This window comes from Macaca nemestrina, chromosome 2, assembly GCF_043159975.1.
Source record: "Macaca nemestrina isolate mMacNem1 chromosome 2, mMacNem.hap1, whole genome shotgun sequence".
Lineage (NCBI taxonomy): Eukaryota > Metazoa > Chordata > Mammalia > Primates > Cercopithecidae > Macaca > Macaca nemestrina.
The window spans coordinates 163,701,573-163,718,099 of NC_092126.1; the positions used below are offsets into that span (position 1 = coordinate 163,701,573).

The 16,527-nt window shown below is 37.1% G+C and overlaps 1 protein-coding gene and 1 long non-coding RNA gene across 5 annotated transcripts in view; both read left to right on the forward strand.

Moving 5' to 3' along the window:
• The window catches only part of LOC105470323 (glycogen synthase kinase 3 beta), a 264,548-nt gene that overhangs the window by 21,871 nt on the left and 226,150 nt on the right, over positions 1–16,527 (forward strand). The window lies entirely within an intron of this gene.
• LOC139362048 (uncharacterized) overlaps positions 1–16,527 on the forward strand; it is a 61,694-nt gene that overhangs the window by 20,758 nt on the left and 24,409 nt on the right. The window contains exon 2 of the long non-coding RNA XR_011620331.1: positions 1–16,527. This exon is cut by the window's right edge and continues 24,409 nt beyond it. This is a non-coding gene — a long non-coding RNA (uncharacterized lncRNA).

Sequence of the window (16,527 nt, forward strand, 5' to 3'; positions counted from 1 at the left end):
GTCGGGACCAGGCTGACATTTCATTTTTAATCATTGACTTAATATTCAGTAAGTAAAACTGATATGTGAACTTTTCCCTCCCTTTCCCTTCTATTCTGTAGCTGGAAGACTAATGGAAAAACACAGTTTTCTGTTAACTTTGCAATAAGCCCTGTGTTTCATGTACTAATAGTTGGATTTTTTTAGACACCACTTAAAAGAGTATATCTGGGTTCTTAATGTAATGGCAGTGGTCCCAAACCCTTTTGCCACCAGGACTGCTTTTGTGGAAGACAATTTTTCCATGGAGCAGGGTGGATGGTTTTGGGATGATTCAAGTGCATTTCATTTATTGTGCACTTTATTATTATTACATTGTAATATATAATGAAATAATTATACAACTCACCATAGTGTAGAATCAGTAGGAGCCCTGAGCTTCTTTTCCTGTGACTAGACAGTCCTATCTGGGGGTGCTGGGGAGACAGTGATAGATTATCAGACACTAGATTCTCATAAGGAATGCGCACCTAGATCCCTCGCATGTGCAGTTTACAATAGAGTTCACGCTTCTATGAGAATCTGATGCTGCTGCTGATCTGACAGGTGGCGGAGCTCAGGTGGTAATGTGAGCAGTGAGGAGCCGCTGTAAATACGGATGAAGCCTTGCTCGCTTGCCTGCTGCTCACCTCCTGCTGTGCAGTCTGGTTCCTAATAGGCCACAGAAACCCCTGATGTATAGCATTTAATATATAGAATACTCATATAACCAGAGGTACTTAATTGTCAGCTCAACTATATGGAATTAAGATGGGAACTAGATAGTAGATAAAAATGTGCACTAAGGAACTAAAAGAGTGATCACAGAATCTGAAGTAAAGCTGCTGTTGTTGTATTTAATCTATGTGAAAATTCTTTGGCCAGTGTCTCCCATGGTAGTTACTCTAAACGATGTTGTGCTGTAATAAGTAGTCTGTGGCCAAAGTTTGGGAAATGCTGCTTATAGCATCCCTCAAAGAACTGATATTCTTTGGATCAGACTTTGGCAGCTCTGGCTTAGGTATATTTGGACCTTGCTTTTATTTGAGAAGGGGAGGAAGCAAACATTTAATGAGGATTTGCTCCACTGGGTCTAAGTGGTATCTCCATTTCGCAGACAAGGAGTCTGAGTCCCTGCTGGTGGGCAAAGGACACAAAATTAATAATGAGGCAGAACTCGGAATGGATCCTTAATTTTGCCGATTCCTAAGTTTTTGCCCGTTTGAACTACGTTGGCACTGTGTGATTATAATGAACTGCTGTCTATTAGATTTTACTCCTTAGGAACAGCAATTTGGCAATATATACAAGGAAAAGACTAAGCTGCCCTACTTAGGGAAGAAGAAAAGGATAATAAATTGACTGTTCGACACAGGTTCCATGTCATTCCTTTGTATATTAATAGATGAACTCTGCATGTTTCTATAGTGAAATATTTCAGACACCACTGTAAAGTGCTTTTTGAGTGAGATTTGATACCATCTTTAGATATTCCATACATTTTTTTTTTTCTGACATTGTAGGACCATTCTAGTCTCATCTGTGATCAAGTATAGTAGAGCTTAGGTAAGATGCTAACTTTTTATAGCTTCACTTTCCTTATCTAGAAGTGGTGATAGTAACTGCCTTTCTGAGTGATTGTGAAGCAGGTAATTATGCTTGTAATATGCTTAGCACAGGGTCTGGCACATAGTAATCTTAACTGCTATTATTATTAGCAGTAATAACAATACTAAGGCTTAGGTTGGGTTGTTACCTTTCTATATCCTCTTGTATTTTTTTTTAAACTGTTTTATATATAGGATGGTTATAAGGAAAGTCTCAATGTTTTTTCCTTTTTTTTTTTTTTTTTTTCTTTTTTTAGGTGAAGTCTTGCTCTGTCCCTGGGCTGGAGTGCAGTGGTGCAATCTTGGCTCACTGCAACCTCCACCTCCTGGGTTCAAGTGATTCTTCTGCCTCAGCCTCCCCAGTAGCTGGGACTACAGGCACACACCACCACAACCAGCTAATTTTTGTATTTTTAGTATAGACAGGGTTTCACCATGTTGGCAGGATGGTCTTGATCTCTTGACCTCGTGATTCACCCACCTCAGCCTCCCAAAGTACTGGGATTACAGGCGTGAGCCACTGCTCCTGGCCTTCCCCCTGTATTTATTTAAGGAAAAATCATCACCAGATGCATTTTTAAAGTAATAGAAATTCCATCTTAAGTATATTTTATAGGGCGTTAAGAAAGTTGGAGTCGTCACTAGGGATCCGGCAGTTTTTAAGTGAGTATTCGTAATCAGCAAGTGTTGACCTAGCAGGTGCCTTTAAAGTTTTGTTTGTGTTTAATGTGAAATGTGTATTTTCAATAGATGTGATGTTTGTATAGTTAATGTTTTTAGAATGCATTTTTTTTTTTTTCAAAAACTGTTTTCAGGCTAGTCTGTATGCAGTGGCAGTCTGGTTTGTATTGACCATTACGTATTGAGTATTTAATAAAATGTTCAAATATGAGGGACATACCATATTATGGTGAGATGTGAAGATTGTCCCCCATGCCCCTAACTGGGTTGTCCACAGCTGTATTTAGTAGAGTTAACTTAAATGGTCTGAGATACTCTTCAAAAATTTGAATAGCTATTTGGGACCATTCAGTACCATTAAGGCTATTAACTATAAATTGAGTTAAGCAGAATACTGTATGTTTTAGTTTTTTCTTCAGTTTTTATTCTTCTCAATTTTGAGGAAGTTGGGGAGAGAAACTTTTCCCCAACTCTGAAAAATTTTCTCTTCCTTCCTTGTTATTTCCTGCTTTGAAATAGCCCAGGTCATTGGGACCTCTGAGAACATCAGATAATATTTACAGCTTGAGGTAGAGTGATTTTCATGGGAAACTTTTTCTCATAAAGTAAAATACTCTTTGTCCCTGCCAGGACATTTTTAGAGGAGCAACAGGCAGCCCCTCACTACTTTGTCATTAACCAGAGTAAGGGAAGGGAAGAATGAGTGACAGCTTTCTTCTTTTTCCTTTTCTGCCTCTTGGCTCCCTTTCCCTTTCCTTCCTTTCCTGTTACCCTTACATCTCTGTGGGTTCTGAATTTGGATTTCAGTAGAATGGCGTAATTTTTATTATACTTTTTAGGGAAACTTGTGCTCCCAGAGGGTGAATACTTTTTTCCATTTTGGGGTTTTAATTTTTACATCAATTTTAAATTATTAAGAAGTTTTCAATTATATAAAACTAGATAGACTAGTTTAATAAACCACTGTATCTCCATCACCTATTTCTATAATTACATGGTCAATCATATTTTATCTATACCCTTACTACTAACCCCAATTTATTATTATTATTGTTATTATTTATTTTTTGAGACAGGGTCTCGCTCTGTCACCCAGGCTGGAGTGCAGTGGCATGATCTCGGCTCACTGCAACCCCCACCTCCCGGATTCAAGCGATTCTCCTGCCTCAGCCTCCCGAGTAGCTGGGATTACAAGTGTGCGCTAACACGCTGGCTAATTTTTGGATTTTTAGTAGGGATGGGGTTTCACCATGTTGGCCAGGCAGGTCTTGAACTCCTGACCTCAAGTGATCTGCCCTCCTTGGCCTCCCAGAGTGCTGGGAATACAGGCACGAGCTACCTACCGCTCCTGGCCTCCCAATTTTTTTTTTTGCCCCGAGGCGGAGTCTCACTCTGTCGCCCAGGCTGGAGCGCAGTGGTGTGATCTCGGCTCACTGCAACCTCTGCCTCCCTGGGTTCAAGGTATCCTCCTGCCTCAGCCTCTGAGTAGCTGGGATTACAGGCGCATGCTACTACACCTGGCTAATTTTTGTATTTTTTTTTTTTTTTTGTATTCTTGTATTTCGTATTTTGTGTTTTTAGTAGAGACGAAGTTTCACCATGTTGGTCAGGCTGGCCTCGAACACCTGACCTCGAGATCCACCTGCCTCGGCCTCCCAAAGTGCTGAGATTGCAGGCTTGAGCCACCGTGCCTGGTCCCAAATATTTTAAAAGCAAATTTCAGACATCATATGATGTTTTTGGAAAGTACTATTTGTTTCTAAAACATGAGGATGCATAAGACAAAGAAATAGAAGTACAGCACCATGATTTCACCTTTTAAAAATTAAAGAATTCTGTAATATCAGATCCAGTCAGTGTTCACATTTGTGTGATTGTATCTTTTTTTCCCTTAAAAACATGGTTTGTTTTTTACTTGGGATTCAAAACAAGGTCCGTAGCATTTGGTTGCTATTTTTAACTTTCCTTTCAATTGGTAATATTTTTTCTTTAACTCTTTTCCTTGCCATTTATTTATTGAGGAAATCAGATCATTTGTTTTTTGGAATTTCCCACATTCAGGGTTTTGCTGATTGCATCTCTGTGGTTATATAACAAGCTCCTTTATTTCTTATATTTTCTGCAAATGGTTGGTTAGACTTTTTAGTCATACTGCTTTATTGCATGGTACTGAATACAGGTGATCCCCAATTCGTGAAGGTTCAACTTATGATTTTTTGACTTTATGATACTGCAAAAGTGATATGTATTCAGTAGAAGCTGTACTTTGAAATTTGATGCAAAATTCTTTATGATAACTTCGTTACAGAATTTTATGTTAGGTCTTTGTGTTAGGTGATTTTGCGCAACTATAGGCTAAATTAAGTGTTGGATCATGTTTAAGGTAGGCTAGGCTAAACTATGATGTTTGGTATTTTAGGTGTATTAGGTACATTTTCAACTTACAGTATTTCCAGTTTACAGTGGATTTACTGGATGTACTCCATTGTATGTCAAGGAGCATCTGTATTTCCTATTGCATAACATCAGGTGTCATGTGATGTCTAGTTCCCTCTCTTTTTTTTGTGATGTTACAGTTGATTACTGCATCTGTTCTTTTGAAGTGATCCTTTATGTGTTACAAAGTTCCCCATCAGTCTTTCACCTATTCTCTGTAACAGTCATTTATGATGATTGTCTAGAAAAGCTTGTCCAATTCCCAGGCCACATGTGGCCCAGGACAACTTTGAATGTGGCCCAACACAAATTTGTAAACTTTCTTAAAACATGAGATTTTTTACAATTTTTTTTTCTTATCAACTATCATTAGTATTTATGTATTTGTGTGGCCCAAGACTATACTTCTTCCAGTGTCACCCAAGGAACCCAAAAGAATGGGCACCACTGGTCTAGATCAAGGTTTCTGCAAACTACAGCTTATAGGCCAAATACGATCCACTGCTTATGTTGTAAATAAAGTTTTTTTAGGATGTAGCCACACTTGTTCCTTTATGTATTATCTATAGCTGATTTTCAGATACAATGACAGAGTTAAGTAGTTAAGACAGACTGTGTGTCCTGCAAAGCCTGAAATGTTTACTATCTGGCCCTTTATGGAAAGTGTGCTGACCCCAATCTAGATCATTATTTCATTAGAGATAGCCAGTGGTGATATTCTATCATTCATTTTGTATTTTGTAGCTGGAATTTTTCTGTGAAGAAGAATTTACCTCAATTTTTTTATTATCCTGAGAAAAAGCAGAATAAGTCTTGATTCTTTAGCATTTGACAGAGTGAGGTGTTTTCTTTTTTTTAAAGTACGTATTTATATGAACCCCCAGTTTTGAGTATGTTTGATGTTTTAATCTGTCACATTCTCTTTAATTGTCAAATTGTTCCATTTTTGCCAATGTGAGCCCCATCCTGTTGGCGTTTTATCTTTCCATATAACCTCAGTAGTCTTTGGTAATTCTGTTTTCGAGTATGACAAGATGTTCCAGGCTCATCTTGTACATCATCTGTCTTAGATATCTAGAACCACTCATTACTCTAATGGGTTCTGATTCCTTTTAGTGGGGAATAGTATTTAGAGACCACAGTTTGAGTGTTTGTTGCTCTGGGTTGGTGGTTGTTTTTAGGATCTTTTAGTGGACAGAGCTAGGGTGTGGTTATATGTCTGTGTGATTTTTTTTTTTTTTTTTAGATGGAATCTAGCTCTGTCGCCCAGGCTGGAGTGCAGTGGCGCAATCTCAGCTCACTGCAAGCTCTGTCTCCCGGGTTCACGCCATTCTCCTGCCTCAGCCTCCTGAGTAGCTGGGACCACAGGCGCCTGCCACCACGCCTGGCTGATTTTTTGTCTTTAAGTAGAGACGAGGTTTCACCGTATTAGCCAGGATGGTCTCAATCTCATGACCTCGTGATCTGCCTGCCTCGGCCTCCCAAAGTGCTGGGATTACAGGCGTGAGCCACCATGCCTGGCAGTCTGTGTGATTTTTTTAAAAATTGTGTTAAAATGCATATAGCATTGAATTGACTATTTGAATGATTTTAAAGTGTACAATCGTTAATATTAAGTGCGTTTACCATGTTGTGCATCTATCACCAATTTGTTCAAGAGCTTTTCCCTATCCTGCAAGGAAACCCTATATTCTTTAAGTAGTTACTCCCCATTTCCCCCTGCCCCAGACCTGGCATTAATTTGCTTTCCAACTCTATGTATTTGCTTGTTCTGGACATTTGATATAAATGGAATCATACTTTATGTGACCTTTTGTGTTTGACTTTTTTCCACTTAGAATAATGTTTTCAAGGTTTATCCCTGTTTAGCATGTATAAATAATTCATTCCTGTTCATGGCTGAATAATATTCCATTGTGTGCATATACTACATTTTGTTTATTCAGTTGATGGACGTTTGGATTGTTTATGGCTTTTGGCTATTGTGAATAGTGTTGCTGTGAACATTTGTGTACAAGTTTTTGAACACCTGTCATTTCTTTTCTAGGTCTATACCTGATAATGAAATTGCAGGGTCATATGGTATTTCTATGTTTAATTTACTGGGGAACTGCCAAACTGTTTTCTATAATGGCTGCACCATTTCACATTTCCTCTAGCAGTGTAGTAGGATTCCTCTTTCTACACATCTTCTTTAAGCCTTATTTCTATTTTTTAATTATTGCTATCCTGGTGGGTATGAACTGTTATTTCATGGTGGTTTTGATTTGCATTTCCTTAATGACTATTGATGTAGAGCATCTTTTTAGGTGCAAACCACCATTGTTGGTGGTTTGTGTATCTTCTTTGGAGAAACATTTATGTAAGTTCTTTATCTTTTAAAAATTGGATTGTCTTTTTGTTATTCAGTTTTAAGTGTTCTTTATATATTCTTGATGCTTCACCCTGTCAGATATTATAACTTCTCCATTCTGTGGGTTTTTTCATTCTCTTTTTAGTGCCCTTTGATGCACAAAAGTTTTAAATTTAGGTGAAGTTGAATGTTCCTGTTTTTTTCTCTTGCTTGTGCTTTTGGTATCATATCTGAAAAGAGCATTGTCAAGTCTAAGGTCATGATTTACCCATATGTTTTCTTCTAAGGGGTTTGTAGTCTTATTTCGTATATTTAGGTCTCTGATCCATTTTGAGTGAATTTTAGTATATGGAGTAAGGTAAGAGTCTTGTTGTACAAACTCCATTTGTTGAAGAGTTTATTTTTTTTCCCCGTTGTGTGGTGTTGGCACTCTTACTACGCATCAGTTGACCATAGATACATGGGTTTATTTTTGGATGCACAGTTCTTATTCCATTGATCTATATGTCTGTCTTTATGCCAGTACCACACTGTCTTGATAACTGTAGCTTTGTCATAAATTTTGAAATCAGTAAGTCCCCCAACTTTGTTCCTTTTCAAGATTGCTTTAGGTATTTAGGGTTCCTTACAATTTCATATATATTTTAGGATTGCCTTTTTCTTTTCTGCAGAAAAGGCCTTTGGGATTTTGGTAGGGATTGAGTTGAATCTGTATATCAGTTTGGATATTGACATCTTGACATGTCTTTGTATCCTTGAATACAGGATTTCTTTTCATTTATTTAGGTTTTCTTTAATTTTCTTTAGCAATGTTTTGTAGTTTTCAAGTCTTGTACATCTTCAGTTAAATTTATTTGTAGTGTTTTTTTATTTTTCTTTTTGGATACTGCTGTAACTTGAATTGCTTATTAGTATCCTTTTCAGATTGTTTATTGTTAGTGTATAAAAATTCTGATTTTTATGTGTTGGTCTTACATTCTGCAACTTTGCTAAATTTTGGAATTTTTTAAAATGAGAAAACACACTGTGATTCATATGAATACTTCCAAATCCGATTTTGTTTCAAGATTAAGGGTTTAGGGTTATAAGGTTTTCTTTTTCTTAGCTTTATACTTTTTTTCTCTTATGCTGGAAATTTTGAGAATAACGAATTGCTTTATTATTTATATTTATACATATGTATATTAGTATTTCTGAAGTTATTGTGAAAAATGATTATTGTAAAACAATTTAATAATTCTTTGCAATTAGTATAATAGGGAGGTACAGTTAAGTTGCTTTTTAATCAATTAATTATTTATTTAATTTTTTTGGGACAGACTCTCACTCTGTTGCCCAGGCTGGAGTGCAGTGGCACAATAGTGGCTCACTGTGACCTCTGTCTCCTGGGTTCAAGCAATTCTTATGCCTCAGCCTTGCAAGTAGCTGTGATTACAGACGTGCACCACCATGCCCAGCTAATTTTTGTATTTTTGGTAGAGATGGGGTTTCGCCGTGTTGACCAGGCTGGTCTCAGACTCCTGAGGTCAAGTGATCTGCCTGCCTTGGCCTCCCAAAGTGCTGTGATTTTTTTTTTTTTTTTTTTTTTTGAGACAGAGTCTCACTCTGTCGCCCAGACTGGAGTGCAGTGGTGCGATCTTGGCTCACTACAACCTCTGCCTCCCGGGTTCAAGTGATTCTCCTGTCTCACCCTCCCAAGTAGCTGGTATTAACAGGCACCCACCACCGCACCCTGCTAATTTTTTGTATTTTTAGTAGAGAAGGGGTTTTACCATGTTGGCCAGGCTGGCCAGGCTGGTCTTGACCTCCTGACCTCAGGTGATCTGCCCACCCTGGCTTCCCAAAGTGCTGGGATTACAAGCGTGAGCCATCTCGCCCGGCAAGCACTCTAACATTTTTATTCAAACAGTTCCATATTGATGGACATTAGGGTATTGCATAGGGAAATTTTGATGGGACCAGATACTTGGTTCTTGTGGCACTTAAACTTTAAAATATTTTATTTTCATTTTTATCATAAAGATATTTTACCACAGATACTCAAAACAGTATAGAAGTGCACATAATAAAAAGTTTAAATTGTTCTCTGATTCCTGTCTGCCCACTTTTCCTCTATTCCTATCTCCAGAAGTTACTACTAGTTAGTACAAGACTTTTCATTAAAGGCGTATACAGCATTTATACACTGTGAATGCTTTTTAAACAAAATTGAGATCATATTATGAATATTCTGCAACTTAATATTTTAAACATAGCATTATTAGTTGAGCTTTTAAGTTTGGCTAATGAGAAAAGATTCCTGAATATAAATAAGATTTTAAAAAATGATTTTGAGCCTTTTTTTCTGTGTCATTAATACTACATACATATTTTGTACATGTTTGTGTGTATGTATGTGTGCTTCCTAAATCTTACAGTATTGTAATCTGCATTAAAGTCCAGAAAGTAGTGTATATATTCCTCTTTACTTTCTCTGTAGGCTCAAAGTTATGTTTGGAAAGAAATTGAGAAAACTTTTATTGTTGTAATTGATTATGGTTTAATACTAAAAGTAAATCCAGATAAAGTTGAGATGCCTATTAACCGACAGAGTTGAATGTAAGTTCCATAAAAGCAGGGAAAAACCTGATCTTTTTCATCACTGGGTCCCTAGCACCTAGGACAGCGACTACCTCCTCATTCTTCCCATTCTTTGTATTTGTTTTATGTTTTACTATATAAATTATGACTGGATCATACCACTCAAACTGTTCTGAGTACTTTTTTCACTTGTCAGTATATCATAGGTATGTTTTCATGTCAATACTTAAGTATCTGTTCTTTTAAATGAGTCTATTAATGGTGATACTATAGATTACATAATTAGGCAGTTTTAAGACTTTTAATTTGAACTCCTTTTTTCCCCTTAGACTTTGGCATTAATGTTTTGTCTTTAAATATCAGTGGGAGATACTAAGTTGAGAGTTATGGTAGATGGAGTGAGAGTGTATAACTTGCTGTATATTTTTGAAGCAAACATGTATTGAATGGTGGTACATGTAACATGCTTTAAACAAGTTTAATATGTGATTTTTCTGACTGAATATTGGAGTAGTTCACTTTAAAATATTTTTGGCAAGGAATTCACATGAAGAGGAATACAAAGAGTCAACATGTAAAAGAATGTTTAATTTAGTATAGTTAAAGAAACAAAAATAAAATGAGATAAAATTATACTCTTTGACCCCCAAATTGTTAAAAATTAGAAATACAATACTCAGTTACTAACAAGGGTTTCAGGAGGTGTGTTGCTGAAGGATAATAAATTCATATATTGCCGGAAATGGTGACTTGTGCCTGTAATCCCAACAGTTTGGGAGGCCAAGGCGGGTGGATCACCTAAGGTTGGGAGTTCGAGACCAGCCTGACCAAGGTGGAGAAGCCCTGTCTCTACTAAAAGTACAAAATTAGCTGGGTGTGGTGGCACATGCCTGTAATCCCAGCTACTCAGGAGGCTGAGGCAGCACAATTGCTTGAACCCAGGACCCAGTGAGCCGAGATTGCACCATTGTACTCTAGCCTGGGCAACAAGAGCAAAACTGTCTTAAATAAATAAATAAAGTAATAAATCATATATTCTTTCTGGAGAGCAGTTTGGAAGAGTTTCAGAAATTCTACTTGTAGGACTTTAAAATAAATTAAGGATATGCCCACAAACTTAGATATACATGACTGTTTATGAAAAATGTAATCCTGGAACTAATAACAATAATAGTGTCTAAATAGTGTTTCTTTTGTGCCAGAGATTACATTTATTTAATCTTCTTAACAATCCTATGGTATTTACACAGTAAGATTATAAGTGATGATTATGTAGAATATTTTACATTGAAATAAATTGATAATAGTGAGAATAGCACATTTCAAAGGAGTATGTGCAGTGTATTTTCAGAAACTGCAACAGAATCTAGAGAATAATTTGTGAGAATATGCTCCAGAATATTTAGTAAATTATAATCCTGTTATTCAAATATATTTTCTTTTTGCTATCTTTATTTTCTAATTTTTCTACAGTAACAGTATTGTTTAACAAGAAACCTGTTGTTTTTTAAAATATCCTCTGATTTTATAAAATAATTTATTTCTAGATGCCTATAAACAGTAAATTCCTCAAGCATCTTTAAAATAGAGATTTAAATTGTTACTAATGGAATTCTAAGCAACAAATGGAATTCGAAGCACACAAAATGGGGAATTGAAATATCCTTGAACAGCCTTTGATTTCTGACAATTTGATGGTGTTTTTTTGGTGATAGAAATGGAAAGAGTAGAAAGTGAAGGCTAAGCATCTAAAGTTTGAAGCCTGACAACAGAAAAGTGACAAAATCTTTTAAATGTTTATTTGTGGTTGCTGGCAATGAAACATTACCATAAATAAATAAATTAAATAAATAAATAAATAAATAAATAAATGGACAGATTGACTGACTTGCTACATTTTCAGGGTGTTGCAGTCGGGTATTTTCTTTTTCCCAGTTGAAACTTAGTAACTCATATTTATTGTTTAACCTTCCTAAGAATTGGTTTCTTTCAAATCATCGGAGTCTTTCTGTCCCAAGATTTTCTTTTTCTATTTTTTTTGAAGCCGGGTCTCACGCTGTCACCCAGGCTGGAGTGAAGTGGGGCAGTCAAGGCCCACTGCATTCTAGACTTCCCAGGCCCAAGCAGTCCTTCTGCCTCAGCCTTCCAAGTAGCTGAGACCACCGGTGTGTGCCACCATGCCTGGCTAATTTTTTAATTTTTGTAGAGACGGGATCCCCCTGTGTTGCCCAGGTTTTTCTTGACTTCCTGGGCTCACGTGATTCTCCCGCCTCTGCTCCCTAAGTGCTGGGATTACAGGGGTGAGCCACTGTCCCTGGCCAAGACTTTCTGTCTTGCTCCTACCCTTTTCAAGAATTGAAAAAATTCGTTCCCAGATTGCTATTAATGTATCTGGTCTATCTAGGTCTGATACCTGTGTTAGTTTAATGTAGTATTGCCTTTAAGACCTCGTTAAAATGTTTTTCTTAGGCCTTCTTTTACACCTTTTTTAAAAAATCGGCAGCTGTTCTCCTTGACCCTGCATTTTCCATTTCCCTTCTGTGCTATATTTTTCCTTCTAACACTTATCACTTTATAATGTATAATAGATGTTGTTTATCTGTGTCTATTCTTCTCCCCTCCCTCTTTCCACTTTTGAGATATAAGCACCATCAATGCAGGAAGTTTTGTTTCTGTGTAGTTCATTGTGTATTCCCAGAGTTCAGGGTAATGCCTGGCATATAACAAGATTTCAGTAAATTTTTTTTTTTAATAAATGAATAGTGGGCACTCAGTATTTGTGGAATGATTGGATGTTCTATTTGGTTGATGAAAGTGAAATTTATTCTAAGTGTTTACAGAAGAAGGTTAGGGTTCTCTAGCTGTTTCGTAGTATGGCTATTTCATTGTAGCTCTAGTAATAGAGTTAAATTTATAGGCAGGTTGGAATTTCAGAACTTTGCCCTGGTACGTGGTAGGTGCTTATTAAATATTGCTAAATGACCTAGCTTGCTGTGAGATTCTGGCCTAATTGGCATAGTCTTTTGGGTGAGGGAGTTGGACTACGATTTCAGAGCTCTCTTGCTTTCTCACTGACTTTAAGATTCACCTCCAGGGACTTTGTGTTTGTAAGTATATTCCTTTGGAATTCAGGAGTTATAAAAAAGTGAACTGGATGAAACTTGCTGTAGGATTACCTTTTTGGAATCAAAACAGTTGTTGAATGTTAATTAGCACCACAGCTTTGTGTGAAGACTTTTAGACTTGAGTAATAATGAGACTCATTATTAAGGAGACAGTGTGTGTTAGGTGTTCCAAGGCTTCCACTTTTATTCATCCAGCACTTAAAGCCGACTATATGCTAGGCATTCTGCTAGAGTCCTAAAGATACAAAAGTCAAATAGGGCAGTAATGAAGAGAAGAAGATAAAAATGTTTGTTCCAGAGTGCTGCTTTTTGAGGTCTGGGGTTTCCCAAAAGGCAGGGGAATTTATTTTATTGAGTATTTTTTGTTTTGATTTAATTTAAATTAAAAGTGAATATGAGCCATTAACTACTGATAATATGTTTAAACAGAACATAATTTAATATCAGTTTGCTCTTGAGTCAGTATGTATGTATGTCTTTTTTAAGGAATTAGCATTTATTGAGTATTATATCTTACACTCTTGACACATTCTTTTTTTTTTCTTTGAGACAGAATCTTGCTCTGCCACTCAGGCTGGAGTGCAGGGGTGTGATCTTGACTCACTGCAACCTCTGCTTCCTGGGTTCAAACAGTTCTGCCTCAGCCTCCCGAGTAGCTGGCACTACAGGCGCATGCTGCCATGCCTGGCTAATTTTTGTATTTTTAGTAGAGACAGGGTTTTGCTGTGTTGCCCAGTCTGCTCTTGAACTCCTGAGCTCAGGTAATCTGCCCGCCTTGGCCTCCCAAAAGTGCTAGGATTATAGGCATGAGCCACCATGCCCAGCTGCATTATTCTTTTAACATAGTCCTCATAATAATCCTGAGGGAGAGGCATTATTACCTGTATTTTACAAATAAGAAAATTGAGTTTAGAGAAGTTAAGTAATTTATTTAAGGTTTACAGCTTTGTAAGTTGTGGATTTCAAGCCAGGCTTTTTTTGATACTAAAGTACATTAACAGCAAGACATGCTAAAGATTACTGCATCTTGAGACGTAAGAATTTCTGTATATTTACTCTCAGGAGACTCTATAACTCCACCATCCAAGATTAGCAACTAATTGCCACTAGTGACATGTGGCTATTAAGCCCCTGAAGGTTGGCTAGTCCAAATTGAGACTGGCTGTAAGAATAAAATACACAACAGATTTGGAATATTTAGTTTGGAGGGGAAAAACTCAGTAAGTTTTGTATTGATTACTGAAATGATATGATTTATATTTTTACATAGTAGTTAAATAAAATATATCAACAACATAAAAAAGTACATTAACTTTGTGATGCTTCTCAAAGGAAGTTGTTGCAGTTTTTTTTCTTTGTTTATAATGTTAAATAACAAGATGTATTGAATTTGAAAACTGTACTGTAACTGTTCCCCCCAAATTGAATCTTTGACTTTTTAACCAGAGTATTTAAAAGTACCTTTTTTCTTACTAAATAAAATATTTTTATTGTAGCAAGAAATACAAGAGTGGTGGAAAAGAATAAAGAGAAAGAAGAAAAGATAGCTGGGATAGGGAGAGAGAGATTTTGACTGATCCCCTGTTAATCCTTTGATGTACAGGTGGTATTTAACATAATACAGTTTGGGCTTCCAACTCTCTGAGAACTGGAGTCAAATCTGGGCTCCACTATTTAATGGGTTAATGATTTGGTGTTTTCATGTTTTTGGGGTAAGTTACTTACTCCGGTTTTGCAGATGAGAGAACTGAGATTTAGAGATGTCAGCCTGTGTCATAGGGTTTTGAAAATTAAATGTGACAAGGCATGTAAAATGCTTGGAACATACTTAAAATTCTTAGGCACATCCTAGTTCTTTGCACATAGCTATATTATTTTTTCATAAAATGAGTCAACAAAAATTATAACTGCTTATTTTGAACTTTTAATATATATCTATCCACAGAAATCAAAACATTTAAAATTATCAGATGATAACTAATACACACAATGGAGTGCTATAATATATTCAATATCCTCTTCTAGCTAGACATTTAATTTTCAGTTTTCTTTTTTGCAGTTAATGAAATGCATAGGTGAATATTTTCGTAGCAGAACTTTACCTGTATTCTTATCTGATTAGGGTAGAGTTGGTTGGTTGAGGAGTATGTGTACTTTAAAGATTTTTGACCCATTTTGCTGAATTGCCTTCTAGAAGTTCCTAGTCATATTACTAGGATTTACATGTAATCCTAGAATTTATCTGGCCACCTGTTTTTCTGCATTCTTACTAAATTAGATATTATAATTTAAAAAAGTTATTGTTGATTTAACCACTTTTAATTTTTACATTGCTTTGATTGCTAATAAGTTTGAAGGTTCTTTTTCTTTTTCTTTTTCTTTTTTTTTTTTTTTTTGGGACGGAGTCTTGCTTTGTCCTCCAGGATGGAGTGCAGTGGCAACATCTCGGCTCACTGCAAGCTCCGCCTTCCGGGTTCACGCCATTCTCCTGCCTCAGCCTCCCGAGTAGCTGGGACTACCCACCACTGCGCCCGGCTAATTTTTTTGTATTTTTAGTAGAGACGGGGTTTCTCCGTGTTAGCCAGGATGGTGTCGATCTCCTGACCTCGTGATCCGCTGGCCTCGTCCCCCCAAAGTGCTGGGATTACAGGCGTGAGCCACCACACCCGACCTTCTTTTTTTTTTTTTTGAGACAGAAACTTGCTCTGTTGCCCAGGCTGGAGTGCAGTGGCGCCATCTTGGCTCACCGCAACCTCTGCCTCCTGGGTTCAAGCAATTCTCATGCTTCAGCCTCCTGAGTAGCTGGGACCACAGGCATGAGCTACCTCGCACTGCTAATTTTTATATTTTTTTAGTAGAGACTGGGTTTTGCCATGATGTCCAGGCTGGTCTTGAGCTCCTGGCCTCAAGTGACCCACTTGCCTCGGCCTCCCACAGTGCTAGGATTACAGGCATGAGCCACTGTGCCCAGCCCCTGAAGGTTATTTTTCTACGGGTATATTGGCCCCTTGTGTATTATGCTGTTTTCCCATTAGTGTTTCATGTCCTCATTCCCATTTTGGGGTTATTTGTCACTCTTCTGGCTTTGTGGTCATGCTCAGAGAAACTTGCTCTTCCTTAAACTATAAATTGGCAGTTTTTAAACTTCTTGCTCTCAGGACTCCTTTATACTCTTAAAAAACTATTGAGAATCTCTGCCAGGCACAGTGTCTCATGCCTGTAATTCCAGCACTTTGGGAGGCCAAGGTGGGGGGATCACTTGAGGTCAGGAGTTCGAGACCAGCCTGGCCAACATGGTGAAACCCTGTCTTTACTAAAAATACAAAAATTAGCTGGGCATGCTGGTGCACGCCTGTAATCCCAGCTACATGGGAGGCTGAGGCAGGAGAATCACTTGAACCTGGGAGGTGGAGGTTGCAGTCATCCGAGATTGCACTAGTGCAACTCTAGCCTGGACGACAGATTGAGACTCTGTCTCAAAAAGCCAAACTATTGAGAACCTCAAAGACTTTTGTTTACTCCGTCTCAAAAAAACAAAACAATTGAGAACCTCAAAGACATCTGTAGATCTTTGCCATCTTAGAAATCAAAAGAGACATTTAAAAAAATACTTTGTTAAGATATGGTAAACCATTTACATGTTAACATTTTTAATAAAAAGTATATTTTCCAAAATAAAAATTACCAATAAATTTTTCATTTTTGCCAGTCTCTTGCTTAATAAAAG